Consider the following 18,082-nt stretch of genomic DNA (forward strand, 5'->3'; position numbering starts at 1 on the left):
ACAAGATGCAAAGGAAGAAACAGACTCTGATTCTTCTTCTTCTGACACTGACACATCAAATGTTTAAATATACCCCTGAAGGGAAGTACATAATCCTGCAGCCACTTGGGTTAGTAAAGCTGAACCAATTATCAGAGATGTATACTCGTGGACTGGAGAAAATTTTCAAACTATTGCAGATTCTCTCTCTCCAATTCAGATGCATTCTGCTAAATATGGCAAAATACTAGAAGGACATGTACAGCTACAACATCTAACCGTTGAGGATCTGAAAGCAGTTTTGAAAGCCTGGACAGCCCCTAATGGTTTTAGAAAGTTACAGGAAAAATCTAATATAGGCAAGAATATTCCAAAAGACACAGATGATGGATTCCTTGCTGCCAGGAACAACTTATTAAAAGCTATTATTATAGCATGGTCCCCAACATCTAACTGGGCAAGAATCAAAGTGAATCTATTGATGCATATTTAAAATGTTTGAGAGATGTGTTTGAAGCTTTGTCTGGGCAACCATAGTCTATGAAAGGGGTGGCAGGCAGCAGGTAGAAGAAGTATTTTATAGAAGAAGTATTACCAACAATTCCAAAACAAATTTAAAAAGTTTGCTTAAACTGGCCTACTTTAGGTATCCATTAAATTGTTAATCAAGCACGATCTGTTGCAGTTAGTATACTCTGAGTAGACATTTATCTTCAAACATTCGATACTAACTTACAGGGATGGGGAAGGGGAAGATAGAATCATGGAGTCTGAGGTAGATTTAGATTCTTGCAACCACAAACCCCAGGACACTATCAGCAAAATTATTACCCTTCTCTACCACCACAGTCATCACAAAGTGAACCAAGTTTAACTAATTGTTTCAAATGTGGTCAGTTTGGGCACTTGTGAAATAAATGCCCAATGTTGCTACAACAAATAAATTTGCCAAGTGTCCAGATTCAACAGCAAGTGGAAAGTTACCATTCTGTGTGGCCTACTGCATGGCAGCTACCAGTGTGGCAGCAATCTTATTAGGACAAACATGAACAGGAACCACAGATATTTCCTTTGGTACCAGTTGACCAATTTTGCCAATGTTACAGTGTCAAAGTCATTGTTTCCTTTTCTTTTAGCCACTGGAGCAACTAGATCTATTATTACTTCAACAAATGCCGAAAATCTCCCACTTTCTCCCAAAACAGTCCATTGAATGGGAGTGTCCAGAGTTCCTTTAGATTATCCCAAAAAACAAAAGCTGTCCCTACTAAAATTAGTCCATTAACAGAAAAACATGCTTTTATTTTAGGAAATGCTGCCGCTTTAAAACGTTATTTTTCAAATATCTTTACTTGGAAAAACTATCAAAAAAAAACTTCTTCAACATGTGACGAGCATAAGTACATAGAGAACATTTTGTTTATAACACACTGAAGAATTAACAGAAAAAAAGAAAACAATAACATAAACTATGTATACCGAGTGACAAGTGCTACAGCATGACTTCAAATACAATAACAGAGTACATAACAGCATGATCTCAGCGATAAAAATGAAAAAAGGCTTTAGTAATAAAACTTTGCTTTGTTAAGTCAGCTTAACATGTAGATGTGTCTAGTTGAACTTTTTGGTGTCTGTGGTCAAAAAGTGTTTTCCACAACTGTGCATAATAAGAGCATTTGCTTTGGTCACCATTAATTAACGAGCCAGTATATATTCAATTGCCATACATTTCAAGCCATCCCATGATGCATTTGATCTTTCAAGCAAATTTTGTGAGATATATAGCTTCAACAATGAAAAAAGGGTAATTAAGGTATGTAGTTTTTGTTTCGATAGACCCATTGGCGGAATGTGTAAAATAGTGAATTGCCAAGATGCAGTATTCTTTTCATACCCCATTTTTTGAAGTCTGCCCCTTTGTGAGCACCATAACTTATATGAACATTTGGATCGATTAATATACTATAATCATGATAATTATACGGTCATATACCATATGATCGAGATTTTAAAATCAGTTAATCTAAAATATATAACTTCTTTGTTTTTTTAATAACCTTACACATATACCAGCACAGAGTGCGCATTTTTGTGTGTGTTGTGTGTGTGTGCTTTTTTTTTGTTTTGTTGGTTTTGAAGTGTAAAATAAAAGTAAAGAAATTTTTGCTTAGCGACAAAGAAGGAGATTTCACTTTCCCATCTGTATCCTGGAGTTCTTGTTATGGTATTGGGGTGGGGGCACAGCCCCTTGGCCCCCACATGGGGGGGCAAGCCCCCCCTGCAAAAGCAAAGCTTGTGTTTTTTTTTTTGTTTTAATGGTTTATTTGTAGTTCGAGATTTCTGAAGTGAATCCGAACATTTACAGCTCTAGAATATATGCAAAATATCAGCTCTTTTGTCTTGACAGTATAGACATTTAGGAGAAGATGTGGAATAATATTTATTGAGTTTGACAGGAGTTCAATAGGCATTATTAACCATCATGAATTGGATATACATGAATTTTTTAAAAGGGATTAGTTTTTAAAGAAAGCTGAATTGATTCAGCTTTCTAGTTACATTGAATTGCAGGTTGCATCTTGGACCAATAGTCTGAGTATAGGATATTATCTTGGTATTTAATAGCTATTATTACTTTATATCTATTTGTTAACATTTTTTTCTTTTTAAGTGTGAACATATTCTATAACTTCCTACAGAGATTTATATTATTATCATATATTTTGGATCTTCTAATAGGGTTTATGTCATTTCTTAAATCTGTCTTAGTATAACTCGATAGCTTTTAGGGGGGTTTAATGCAATTCTGAGATCATTACTAGAAAGGTTTTTATAATAATAAATATGTAATATTTTCATTTCTCTGATTGGGGGTAATTATGCAGGTTTAACACAAAGTTATTTAATTTAAGATTCAGACTGAGGTGGAGTGGTTGGAAAATGTTAAAAGGATTTATGAAATTTAGTGATTCAATATTTTGCAAGATAGTTATCATATTTTTAGGCAGTTATTTAGTTTGATTCTATCCATATTTTCTTTATTGAGGAAGAGTAGGACCTTAGGGTTGATTTTGGAACCAGTAACTAGAGTATACCATAGTTTTACTCAAATAGTCCTCCATTTTGTTTTAGTTGGACAATAATCAGAGATTGCTATAATTCTACTAGCATTTATTATGTTGTAATAGAGTTTAAAATCCAGGATATCTAAACCACCAATCTTTGTGGGATGAATCAATTTATGACAGCTAATACAGATCAATTAGGGCTCACAAAGAAATTTAGAAAGATTTACATTTAAGGCTTTGAAAATTTTAGGTATAAATTGAAACAGCAAGCTAGGTAATATATTAATTTTAATAATAGCCACCTTTGGCAATAGAAGGAATTTTAATTTGCTCCATCTGAGGACATCCCATTCAATCACTGTCCAAAGTTTCGTTAAATTAGTCTGGTAAAAATTTTTGGGCCATGATAAAAAAATATTTGAAAGTAGCATTTAACTAAATGGACTTTGGAAATTAATTACTCAAGTTACAGTTTGGGCTTAAAGGAAAAATAGATGATTTATTCATGTTATGTTTGTAATTATAACATTTTGAAAATATGTCAATAGAATGCTGAGTTTTGGGTAGATCAGTATTCAGTAAAGTAAAGTAAAGATTTAAGTAATCAGCAAAGGCCATTAGTGTAAGCTTTATATTATTTGTTGTAGAACGATAGTAAAAAGTTCTTTGAACTATAAGAAGGAAGAGCGGTTCTACATAGATATTAAATAAATACGGGGATAATGGGCAACCTTGCCTTGTTCCAGTAATAATTTTTATTGGAGAAAAAGCAGTTGTAAAGTTGTGTGTACATTTCATAAAGAATTGTAATTGAGTTAATAACAGTTTGTGGTAGACTAAAATGCGATATTATTAAAAAAGAAAATCTAAGTTGTGTCTGTCAAAAGCTTTGGAAGCATCAAGAGCAAGTGTGAATGTTGAATTATTAATTTGACTAGATAGAGGAATCATGATGTCCAGAGTTAAAGTATGTTCACAGGTTTGTTTACCCTGAAGAAAACTTGAGGTTAGATGAAATTATACTTGGTAGTAATGGTTTCAATCTGTTTTCAAATAATTAAGAAAATATTTTAATGTCTAAGTTTATAAGGGAACTCAGTCTATAATTAGATGGATCTTTAGTGTCAGTATTTTCCTTTGAATAAAGATTGTTTTAGAATTATTTAAATACAGGTCCATCATACCATTTTCTTTAATGTAATTGAATAGACGCAATAGGATCTTTGAATTTTTTTGACTAAAGGTTTTATTTAAAAAAAACTGTTGCACACCCCGCAGGTCCAGGGGATTTTCCCACATTAAGATTATTTATTATGTATAGTATTTCTTGTAAAGTGAAAGGAGCTGTGAGAAGATCCTGTGGACTTTGGTTACGTTTGGGAAAAACTATCTGATTTAGAAATTAATCTTTTTTTTTGAGAAGTACATGATAAGTTTTGCTCTCTATGTATTTGAGAATAGATTTATTTATTTATTTTTTTACTTACATTTGTTTACTGGGAAATTCTGACTGGACACAGGTCTTTTTTCAGTGGAGGTCTGGGGAGAAAAGCCCCACAGAACAATAAATGAGCAGCAGAGTACATGAAGAAATAATTGATTATAACATACAGTAGAGTAGCAAGTAATATGCATAATAGCAAAACATTAGTTATGCATACAAAAAATGAAACATAGCAATGAACAAGGTATAACAATATCTAGCTAGCAACTAAGAATAAAGGTAGAAGAATGTATATACAGATAGTACTAAGCTAAAACAGATACAGCTATGAACTCACAAACCCATGACTTATATACAAATACTGCTATAAACTCACTCAGAAAACAAAGCAGATGTTCCACTAGAGAGTGGAACAAGCCAGGAAGCTAAAGAGGATGGAAGGGGGAAGATAGAGGAGTGTCTAAGGAGAATGAGTGAGTAGTAGACATGATAGTGAGAGGAAGGTAGGTATAAAACAGCTGGAGATGAGTGAAAATGAAGTGAGGTAGTTAAGGATTTTATAAGAGGGCCTGAGTGATTAAGTGAGTAGGGTAGGGGACGTTACAAGGAAAGCCAGAGACTCCAGAGGAATACATGCAATGATCCGATGAAGTAAGGCAGGGTGGCTAGGGAGGGTAGCAGAAGGGGAGGTAAAAGGTGGGTCACTAGTCAGGATTGGTGCATGGATATAACCAGTGACATTTTAAGTGTGTTTTTAGTGCAGTCTTGAAGAGCTTGTTAGAAGGTAGTGTGGTTATAGAGGGGGGGGGTGTTTCATAATCTGGATATTATGGAGGAGAATAGGGCTTCTCCAGCTGAGTTCTTGTTCAGCTGAGATTTGTTCAAAAATCTGAGTAATCTCAGTACTTGAGTTCTAAGTCTTATTTTGATATATGATTTCTGTTATTAATGGAGAAGCTTTGTTAATATTAATAATTTTTGCTAGTATTTTTGATGGAACTTGTATCCATTCAGGATATCTTGCCACCATTTTCATTTTGTTGAATGATGTTTGCTTTGTATAAATAGGTAAAGTCCTTTCTGAAAATCATTTATTTTTTGCTCTATAGCAGAGCTATAATTTTATGAAGTACCTTTTCAAGATCATTGATTTTTCCCTTCAATGTTACTTCCTATAGATTTTTTATAATAAGTTGCTTTATTGATAGTATGTCCCTAATTTGGGCCTTAGCAGCAGCCCCTTGTACATCAAAAGGAGTACGAGAACTAGGAGGGGTGTCCGGAAGCTCATCAAGTACCTCATTAACTGCCTTAACAATATCATCTTTCCGGAGTAATGAGGGGTTAAGAATTCAGTTGTAACCTTTCTCAATGGTATTTGTTGTACTGGACCAATTGACAGTAAGTGTAAATCTGGAATGGTCAAAAAATGTGGTACAATATAGAAGTTAATGTTAGATCTTAAAAATATTTCTGAACTTAAGAAGTCCAACCTCACCCAAGTTTTATAGCAATGTGAATAGAAAGATTTCTCTGATACTCCATTTCTCTTCTGAAAGTTGAAGGGGTCAAATAAGTTAAAATCTATTTTTAAGTCAGAAATTACTGTTGAGGCATGCATATTATATGATTTACCAATTGCATTCCAATCTCTCTCTAAAATATAATAATAGGGAGTTGCCTTAGAATGTTATAAACTGACATTATAAACTCATGTTGTTTAGTGCAGGGTGCATGTAAGTTCAGTAATAGTACATATTTATCATGAAATTAGTTCTTTAAGACTAAGTAACACCATCTCCCATCTTAATCTGAGTTGTACTGTAATATATTATCCTTAAAAGATTTGTTGAGAATAATTTCAACCCCAGTGCTGTTTGATTTAGTGCCTAATTCAACTATAGTCCCTATTCATGTTTTACCCAGCTCTTCATGCCACTGACCCGACATCATGTAAGTCTCTTGAACAAAAATGATTTCAGCCTTTGATTTAAATGCTAAGTGAGAAAATAGGCTTCTTTTCCTGTTTCATTTGCATATCTTTCACATTCCATATATCAATTGTCCCCATTAACACTCCCATTAAAATTGTACCAGTGGATGGTGAGATAGTATTTTAAGAGACCATAAGAGCCATTTTTAATCACATAAGTTTAAATATAGGAACAATAGCACATTGCACTCTGCTCTTCCTGCTACCAGCTTGCACCTAACCACACTCCAAAAGAGCCAGGAAGAGAATAAACCAACAGTGTATTAAGAACCATATAAGTAAATAACATTATATTTTTGCATCTATATGTGTTTTTCATTTTCCAACATATTTACCCTGAAATTCAATATAAAAAACATTTTAAGTGGATTAAAACCAGCATGACTACCCCAAAACCTCTGTGAAAACAAGTCACGTAGCCCCCTTATGAAGTGTTAACTTGCAGTATATAGAAAAAGCAGCAGGGATACTTATCGAACAAGTATTTAAATTCAAACAGGTTGACTATAAACAAATACACAAATTATTTTAGTAGAACAGATAACAGTTAACCTGTTGGTTTCTTTTTCTTTATCTGAATGATAAAATCAGTAGCATTATATTATAAATGATAAAGGCATATGGAATTTCAAAGCAAGGACCAACTTTAATTCTTTCATTCTCATAGAAAATAGCTCTGAAACATGAGAGTAGTGTGCAGGTACTACAATATGTTAAGATGGCAGGAAGTGTATTGTATAAAATCTGATAGGTATATATAGGACCCAAGAGACCTTCCAGCCATTAGTAATCATTATGTCAGCACAGACAAAACTCTAATACAAAGCACATATGCAATTACACCCATAATTTGTCACAAAGGTACAATTATTTAGTTGGCAAATCTTAGAAATCAGCATTTACAATATACCCACTGATATCCAGTATGTGGTCATCAGATAGTGTTGATAATAGACAGACTTCCTTTAAGACTAACTTAATGTTAACTTTCAGATAAAAAAAAATAGTTCTGGTATGTGAGAGTACTTTAACAGGGACCCTCACCCTATAAATAATAGAAGAGTGTAGAACCACTGTTATATATCAACAGAGCCCCAGCGACCAACACTGTCAAAGTGCAAAACCAGCACAGGTAATATTGAAATACAAAATGCATTACATATATTATTTTATCCCAAACTGACAGTAGCTTGGTTCCACTGTTATTCAGTTTGCAGATATCAAATAATGATATTAACAGGCAGACTTCAATCAAGACCAACTTAATGCTAACTTTCACATAAAAGGAATAGCTCTGATTCAAGTACCTTTACAGGGACCCTCTATGAAAAATGGAAGAAAGTACACTGTAAAAACATTGTCATACATAGACAGAGCCCAGGCGACCACATGGTCTTTAAGCGAGTAAAACCAGTGCAGATAACATTAAAATACAAAACAGATTACATATATTATTTTGTCCCAAACTTACAGTTCTTGGTTAACACTGTTTGGTTTCCACTATTCCCAGTATGTCTATCAGTATTTGGTTTGTGGTCTTCTTACAATGGTTCAACATATGAACTTCATTCAGGTATCTTGTTGAAAGCATTTATTAAGGCTTGTTTTGCATCTCTAAGTGACTCCACGGAGTATTTATTTCCCTTCTCCTGGAATACCAAAGTAGAGAGGTATCTCATCTGAAACTTGATTCCCCCTCACAATCAAAAATGCACAAAAAAGTGACAGTCTCTTTCAATCCTGTTTGATTTGGTATGGTAAATCCTGGGCAAAAGTAATTTTGTTCCTGTTCCATGTTAGTTCTTTTGTCAATTTGGCAGCCGATAAGATTTTAACAGCATCTTGGTAATTTAAGACTCTCATGCATACCTGTCTCTGTTATTCTTGTGACTGTGGTGCTCTTAGTGCATGATGTGCCCTCACACTAATGATCTGATTGAATTTGGCCTAGTTTTCTAAGAGGCAGCCAATAATTTGGTGTAAAACTTTGGTTAGTTTTGACTGTTCGTAATTTTGGATAGTTCTAATACCAAAATGTCATTTCTTCTGCTTCTTTCATCTAGGTCTAAGATTTTCTGTTGCATTTCCTGAATGGTTTTAGAATTAGATTGTGATGTTTCTAATATATGATTGAGTTTTATTTTGTTTTCTAATGTTTTAGCTTCTGCTTTTTCTAATCTGTCCGCTATATGATTCACTGTGTTATTAAAAGTTTGCAGTTGTTCTGATAGTTGCTGAAACACTGATCGTAATGGTTGTGCACCATTTGAACTCTTGCAAGTCCAGGAATGTGCCACAGTTAATGTGGTAGTAATACCAACTTTCTTGGTAGTCCCTAGCCCTGCTACAATATTTAGCTCCTTCCCGTCAGCTGTCACCACCTTCCTAGTGATAGATATATATTCAGCTTTCTTTTCTATTCCTATACATGCAGACAACCAGTATCTATTTGTATTTACATACAGAGGACAGTAATACAGTTTGACTAGATTACTGCAAGGTTATGTTGAATCAGAAGTGTAGCTAGGATGGGGTGAGATAGGTAATCGGTAATCGTCCAGTGCACAAAATGTTGGGAGGGTATGTTCGGCCATCCATCATCCTGTTTTTTTTGTTTTGTTTTGTTTTTTTTGCTGTTCAGTTGAAAGGCTACCTGGTGGATGAGGAGGTGTTGATGTAACTGTAATAACCCAACCACCACCTTGCAGCTATTGGATTATTACAGGAAAGCACTTCTTTTTTTTGTTTTATTTTCCTTTTTGCTTTTTGCTCTTCAGTGCAAGAGGTAGCTGGGGTGGGGTGTATGGATGTAACTGTAATAATCTGATCACTGGAATGGTTATTAAATGGAAGTATAGAAGTGCTTTTTTTTTTTTTGCTCCTGCGGTTGGGTGCAGGCTTATGGTATAAGCACAGGTCACAGTTTGAGGCAGCTATGTCTTTGTGGTAAATTACCTTCTCTTTTCTCTATAGAAACGAAAAAGCAGCTATGCAAAGTTGAATTCCCGTGTAGTTCGACATTAGTTCAGTAAAAGATGATTTAATTTTAGCTTTCAAATCTCTTGACTGTAAGCAGGATACTATATTTCTTTTAACTAAGCTAACAAAATTAGGATTTAAAGCTGATAAGTACAAATTGCATTTGTGGAAACCTCAGATACAATGCTTGGAACAACTTATTTCAGAAGGTTCTAGACAAACTTTTGTCCTCATATATCTCCATAATACAAACTGCACCATGCAACTACACTAAAACACCTACAGGCTTTTCTGGGACTGACAGGCTAGTGTCGATAATGGAACTCTAATTTTGCAGAGAATGTAAACTCCTTACTAAACTTATTAAAGAAAGATATTCCTGAACCTTTACCTTGGCAAAACTACCATAAACAAGCTTTTGTTCAATTAAGAACCCTACTCTCCAATCCTTCTGCACTTGGGTTTCCACATTATTATAAAACATTCTTGTTTTGCTGTGAAAGAAATAAAGTAGCATTAGGTTTATTAGCACAATGCAAAAATGAAGGTATTAGACATATTGCTTGCTTCCATACAGACCTTGAGCCTGTAGCAGCAGCCCCCCCTCCCCCACTGCTTTGGGGCAATGGCTTCAGCAGCTCAGTTAGTAGAAATAGCAGGTGCCCTAACTCTCTGGCACTAGACCTATGTGGCTATTCCACATACTGTAGAAGCACTGTTACTAAAAAGTAAGTCAAAATACTTATCTGCAGCATGATTATCTAAATATGAATTGTATTCATTTTAATAATCCTTCTTTACAGATTGATGCCCACCACTTAATCCTGCCTCTTTAATCCCTTTCATCAGACAAAAGAGAACTACATAACTGTGTTAACTCTGTGTTTCTTCCTAGATTAGATCTAAAAGATGTTCAATTACAGAAACCAGAATTGGTTCTTTTTGTTGATGGCTGCTGTGTTTGAAAACAAAATGGAGTGCTTGTAGCAGCCTTTTCCACTTGTACCCAGGTCAAAATTGTATTAAACAGAGTGTTAAATGGAAATGTGTCTGCTCTAATAGCTGAACTTGTGGCTATTACTAAAGAGTATAAAATTGCAAAGACATATCATTTACTATTTTTACATGCTCACGTTATGCTTATGAAATAGTTCATGATTTTGAGACACTTTGGAGGGAACAGGGGTATTTGTCTTCAGCAGGGACTTTTATTAAAAAATTCTGTTTTTGTTCAAGAACTACTAAATACCTTATTATTACCAAAGAAGGTTGCTGTTGTAAAATGTGCTTCACATAAAACTGACATTTTTATATCTCAAGAGAGAACAGTTTTGTAGATATGACAGCAAGACAAACTTCATTTGTGCATCATTCCCAGGCGAGTAACAATATTTCTTTACAGGAATTGTTATCTTTCCAGAATCAGACTGAAGATCCTGAATGAGTGAGATGGATTTATGATGGCTGCAGCCATTCACAGGACATTTTGTGGTGCCACCCAGATGGGTGGTTGGTAGCCCCACAAAACTTTTTAATTCAGTCAGTAAAAATGTACGATTTACCTTTTTACTTTGGTAAAATATCTTAATAAAACAGATTTCAAATGATTGGTATGCCCATCAGCTTTCAGAAGTCATTCAACATTTTGTAAACAGTTGCGTTGTATGTTTAGAACGTAATGCTTCCAAGACTGTGCAGCACCGACACAAACCTTGAAAAATGCATGGGGGCCATTTTGTACCATTCACTGTGACATTATAGAGCTCCCATAAATGCAAAGGCTGAAGTACATACTCGTGATTGTTGTTTTTTTCTGAATGGATAAAGGCAAACCCATGTGTAAAAAGTCATGCTACAACACTTGCCAATAAACTGATTCAGGACTTTTTCCCAAAATTTGGTGTTCCTTGCTGTCTTCAGTCAGATTAGGGAATTAATTTTACTAGTCAAGAAATACAGCAAATTAGTAAGACATTGAATATTAAAATGCAATACTACTGCCTATATAGACCACATGCTTCAAGAATTCTAGGAAAATCAAACTATAAGGAGCCACCTCGCTAAGCTGTATGAGGAAACTGGTTTTAAATAGCCTAAAGCTTTACCTTTAGTTTTATTCAGTATGGAAAGTGCAGTTAGTGCTCCTAGAAAGTTGTCCCCTCATGAAATTCTCAAGGTCAGACCTATGAGAATGTCTGCTACACCTCTCCCTGACGATTTGGAGTTACAAAATGTAGATTAATCTATTTTTGCATATTGCAAGTCTTTGTGTTCTGTTTTACAGTAAACAGTGCTACCTCCACATTGTGTCTGCAGCTTTACAGCAGCCTGCAGTAACTGATCAAAATGATGAATTACAACCCGGAGACTTTATCTTCATCACGACATTTATTCAAAAACACTGTTTGCAACCCTGATGGAAAGGACCATACTTCATTTTTGCTTACAACCACTACTTCCTACTTGAATTCACATGTCACACATCAAAAAGACTCTCCCTCATGACAAGTGTAGCAGACATGCCATCGACATCATCCATGTGACTCAGCTAAGCCTGCTGCAAGTCAGACCAGACAAAAAACAATGGACAACATTGTACCAGGAGATGAAGACTAAAGACTTTTCATCTTTCCCATCCATACCAAATCCAGACATGTAATCAAATGATTTACCAATCAAACTGAATTCTGAGGTGCAATTGAATGGCTCCATAACTTCTTTTTCATCTGCATTATGCTTCCTTACTTCAGAAACAAACATAGATGATTCAGCACACTTTTTGGGCAATGGACTAAGCAACATATCTAACAACCTAAACTCATTTGTAAAATCGTACAGAGCCAAAAATTCCAGTTGGGAACTTATCTGGAAATCAACTTCATATGAAGTACAACTGAGCACTTCAACATCCATATTTACAGCTTCTTCAAAACTCTATCCAGCTCCAACATGCTTGATTTTCAAATGGGCATATCATTGCAGTGGCCAAGGTGATTTTCATCATTACTTTATTTTGTCTACTTTTTTCATTGGGAATTGTGATTATATGGCCATCAGCACCCATTGAAACTATAAGTACAAAATCATTTTTTATTAGAAATAAGCAAATTGGTAAAATTAGGGACAGGTGCTTGGTCAACATTGTGTCTAGGACACCTGATTGGCATCCTAAATTCAGTATGTTTTCCACTGCCTTATATACATATGATAATACTCAACACTGGTGACTGTTGGGTTTGTGCACATATACCTCCTGCACATGATCAGGGATATTCTTCTCATTCCAATACCAGCAAATGAAATAAATCTTCATCTTTTTACAATATTTTTCTTACTAAAAATCAGAAAGTAAACCATACCTCTACAACCCATTTCAGTAGATCCACTTCAGTTGATAATGCCTGCTAAAGGCCATATCTGCTACCATAAAAATATGGCATAATTTTTGTGGGCACAATATTTATAACTTCACTAGGAACATTTATAATGGGGCTGGATGGATGGTTATGGCAGCATTACATGAATACTATTATATCTGTAGAGATCAAATATATCCTTGGTTACCCACAGACCAGAGAGATTAGAACAAGATAAGCCAGCTATACGACATGTAGGTAGTTTACATCATGGAAATATTTGTCATGCTCATCACAGGAGAAATATCAAGAAGATTCCAAATCCGTTTGGAAAAAGAGATGCTTCTTGGGTTTATCTGGGTTTGCTGTTTAAAAGCCTGCTTACTGGCTCACATGGATGTCGGTGATTATGTTATTTCTCAAACAGGAATTATACCTGCATATGGGGCAGTCAAGTCCAGATGGGAACTTTGTAAATTATCTAAGCTTTTAGGAATATTGCAACATTTGAGTCTATTAATTAAGAACTGATTGCTATATTCAGCATGTTGTTACAGAACAGAATGACACTTGACTTTAACCTTGCTTCTAAAGAATAGAATATGGCTTCTTTAAGTTAGTTTTTTACCATATTTCTGCTTCGTTTTGTTAAGGTACAAAATAACTTTTGTGCAACACAGTTCAGCAGAGAACACAAATCCCATTTATTGCAAAGAACACACGTATGTGGGAGACTAGAAAGTCAAGGTGTTGTATATTCCAGCTATGTAAAATGTGAGCATTGTATACTATTCATGATTAAACACAACATTATTGTTGGATTGTAAAAAATAACTTGCATTACTTTAGGCTAGTTCTTAGTTGTAGGCTAGGCTCATTGCTATTTATGAGGATGGCAATCTTGATTTATGATCCTTTTTGCTTTTTATGCATACATTAGTTTTCCCTGGCTTAAAGCTGTTACTGAAAACTTGAGCTGAGGAAGTCCACTTGGTGGATGAAAGCGCTTATCATGAATTAAAGCTGAGTTATTCCCATGACTTCACCTGCTTGAGTTTGTTTCTTCAGTGCCTTTATAGAAGAGGAATTAACATTTGAAGTTTTGGACTGTTTATTACTGGTGCTTAATACTGTATCATTTAAGTATTTTTATTTTTCATTTTTCACAAATAACAAGGAAGTGAATTCTGTCCTCTACCTTAACGCTGGGGACAGCTATCTTGTCACATCTCTGTTGCGTTTTTTGTACTTAATATAGAAAGGTACAGACAGAGAATCAAGAGATCTTAATTAGCAAATATAATGTTCTAGTGTTCATTTTTTGATTGGTCAGTGGCTGCATTATGATTGCAACAATAATGTTTCATTTAATGAGAAATACAATACTCATGTTTTAACCCATTAGTAAATTCCTCCATCTTTAAGACTGGAATGCTATATTTTATAGCATTTGCAATATACAGGTGGTATTTTGATTCTAGTATGTATATGTTTATGTATATATAGTACATAGAGTACTACTGAAATTTTAATACATATATGTATATAGAAATCTATGGGTGAACTGAATCTAGTCAATCCCATGTATGGTCAACATCTGTTTAGTCAACAAAGTTTGTTCAACTACAAGATGGTCAATGGATGTGTGAAACTGCACAATTCTCTAGTTTGGGAAATAAACCCTTTCACCCCCTGACATTGTGCAATCTCAGACTTAATATACATAATTTGCAGGGGGTGGGGGGCATGGGATGGCCCAGCCCACTGCAAAAAAAACATTGCTTTAATATTTTAATTTTGCATGTGCTGAGGCTGATGCTTGTCACATGCATAGCAGCATGTCAATGTTTGCAAAGTTGACGTTTTCTTCTCAATGTTGTTTATATATATATATATATATATATATATATATATATATATATATATATATATATATATATATATATATATATATATATATATATATATGTGTGTGTGTGTGTGTGTCTGTGTATATATAAATATATATATATATATATATATATATATATATGTGTGTGTGTGTCTATATATGTGTGTGTGTGTGTGTGTGTGTGTGTGTGTGTGTGTGTGTGTGTGTGTGTGTGTGTGTGTGTGTGTGTGTGTGTGTGTGTGTGTGTGTGTGTGTGTGTGTGTGTGTGTGTGTGTGTGTGTGTGTGTGTGTGTGTGTGTGTGTGTGTGTGTGTGTGTGTGTGTATGTGGTTCCCCTTTACCATCCCAAATACTGAAAGCTCGAATTTCAGTATCTCTGGACCATAAAGGTGAAAATGAAAGAATAGCTCAAATCCATGCTTATGTAGTGTAGCAACGGGACTGGCAGTGTTTGACAGGGATGGTTTATGGAAGTGAAGGTAAGTGAGTGTATGAGAGTTTTATTGTAAGTTGTGCGTGTTGGTTATGGTTGGGAGGTTGTGTTTGTGTAAGTGTGATGTGTGTGTGTGTGTGTGTGTGTGTGTGTGTGTGTGTGTGTGTGTGTGTGTGTGTGTGTGTGTGGGAGTGGCGAATGTCTGCATGTGAGTGATGCATTTTTCAACTGTTAGAGCGATGTCGGAGTTGGTATATATAGTGGGGATGCAGGGTGCTTGTCCCCTGCGTAGATGTAGTGTAGGATTGTGTAGTGTGTGTGTTGTTTATTGAATGGCATGCATGGTTTGTGGTGTATGGTTTGTGAATGTTCAGGATTTCAGTTTTTCATGTTTGTGTATTTCAGGATTGTGGGCTGTTCAACTTTATAAATTGAGATACTGAAATTATAGCTTTCAGTATCTCGAGATTATAAAGGTACCATATATATATATATATATATATATATATATATATATATATATATATATATATATGTGTGTGTGTGTGTGTGTGTGTGTGTGTGTGTGTGTGTGTGTGTGTATATGTGTGTGTCTTTATAGGTGATAGATACCAGGTCCTCTCACCACGAACAAGTACAGAATCTCAGTAGTAGATCCAAACGAAATCAGCATGAAACAGGCTAATAAAAATTCGAAAATAGTCCAATAATAGTGCAAGAAAGAAATTTTATTGGGATGTGAGCGCCACAGTAGCACCTACTACGCTTCATCAGACAATATCAAATCTTTTAAAACTTCTGCTTATATATCAAAAAAGCCGCCAAAACTAATAATCATAATAGATTAATTGAATAAAATACTTTCAATTAAACACAATTAAATTAAGTTCACATTCAATTGTATGCAGGCTAAAACAACGTATTTTAGTTTGTGTGAACAACAGAAAATGTCAACTAATTAATGCTGTAGATCTCATTCAAAGGATGCTATTGACTGAAATACCTTGGGTTACTAAAATGTATCCTTATAAATAAAATGTATATATTAATGCTTTCATCAGTAGATGAATCATTAAGTAAACAAACAAATGAATAAATAGATAGATGAAGGAAAAAGGGGAAGGGGAGAGGGAAGGGGGGGGAGAACAAACACATCACTTATTGTGCCAATTATAAATAAATAAATAAATATCTTTAGATGGTAAAAGTGAATGCATAAAATAGAATAAAATATATATAATATATGCATAAAATGTGTAAGAACAATCATAAATGGAACAGTAAAAATATATATATTAATGAATAATACTCTTGTTATAAATAGAGAAAATGTATATGTCAAAGTTTGAATTTGATAACCATTAAGGTAAATTAATTTAAATAAATAAATAATTAATGGATACATGAGTAAAGTATTAATAGATACATAAATAAATAATTGTGTGTGTATGTATCTGTGAATGTTAATAATAAAGATAGTTAATAAATCTATATCAAATGATTGTGTAAGTAAATTGATAAGTAAATAAACATATAAATAGATAAATACACAAATAAATAAATAAATATATAAATATATGTCTACTAAATAAATAAATGTGTAAAATGTAAAGTTTTCAATTCTATATGGCAATGAAACATAACCGAATATCATATATTAAATAGGAACTATATGTCTATAGAAAATGTAGCTAGATGTAGTCATATTATAATGTAATTGATTGTGTTAAAGAATGGCATAGGTAATTAAATGTATACACATTTTATGGAATAGAAGATATTTTACAAGGATATGTGTATAACATACATAAATAGTTCCAACAATACAATAAAAGCATAGATGAAATGAAGTAAAATGTATTCTTTATAAATATATTTAGTCACCCATAAAATATCTTGAGAATAAATAAATAATATTAAACATATGATATGTAAAAAACTCACCTAGTTTCTAGAACAGGTTTTATAGATATATAACTATTGATACCAGGAGGTATGTGGGCACCTAGTCGTAGGATCCATTTTAGTTCTTTATTACTCAAATGTGTGGTATTATTGCCACCTCTCTTATTAATAGTGACTATCTCTAGGACTCTAAAACAAAACTTATGCAAATTATGGAAATTCTATTATGTGTTTTGCTAGAGCATTCAGGTCATTCTTTCTCGGTATATCATAGAGATGACCATATATTCTGTCCTTCAGACATCTTTTTGTTAGCCCAACATAAAAAGCCTGACATTTTTTACAAGTTGCAAGGTAAATTAGATTTTTTGTAGTACAAGTTGCAAAAAATCTTGGTTGAAAAATATAATTTAAACTAGGGTGTTGAAACTCTTGTACTTCAGAAATAAAATTGCATCTATTGCAACTATAACAAGGGAAAGTGCCTGTTCTTCTGCTAGTCAGGATAGATGTAGAATGTGTAGTATGAACATCATTACACAATATCCGTTTAAGATTAGGGCTGTTCCTGTACATAAAATAAGGTTTATTTCCTACAATAGATTTGGTATCTGGATCCATAATTAAAATCTTCCAATTATTGTTATATACTTCCTTTACACTATTTATGTTGCTAGTATAATTCAGAGTAATAGCAACATAATTAATTTTTGTATCTCTGTGTTCTTTATTCAAATGTGTGGGGGTCTTATTAGTTATTGATGTGTTCTTAATAATGCTCTTTTTGATGCTATTAACTAAGTTTGGATGGTAGCCTCTCTCAATAAACAATTCTTCTAGATGGTCAGCTTCAAAATACAAGTCGCTACTGTTTTTACAAAGTCTGGTTAACCTGATAAATTGACTTTTTATTATACTTGGGAAAATGTACCTAGGATGCATACTGTCGAAGGTTAATAAAGTATTCTTCCAAGTAGGCTTTCTATAGAGTGTTGATACAATAGAGCCATCATCAGTAATACCAAGTGCTGT

Source organism: Protopterus annectens, chromosome 6.part0 (assembly GCF_019279795.1).
Source record: "Protopterus annectens isolate FY-2018-M chromosome 6.part0, PAN1.0, whole genome shotgun sequence".
In the NCBI taxonomy this organism is placed as follows: Eukaryota; Metazoa; Chordata; order Ceratodontiformes; family Protopteridae; genus Protopterus; species Protopterus annectens.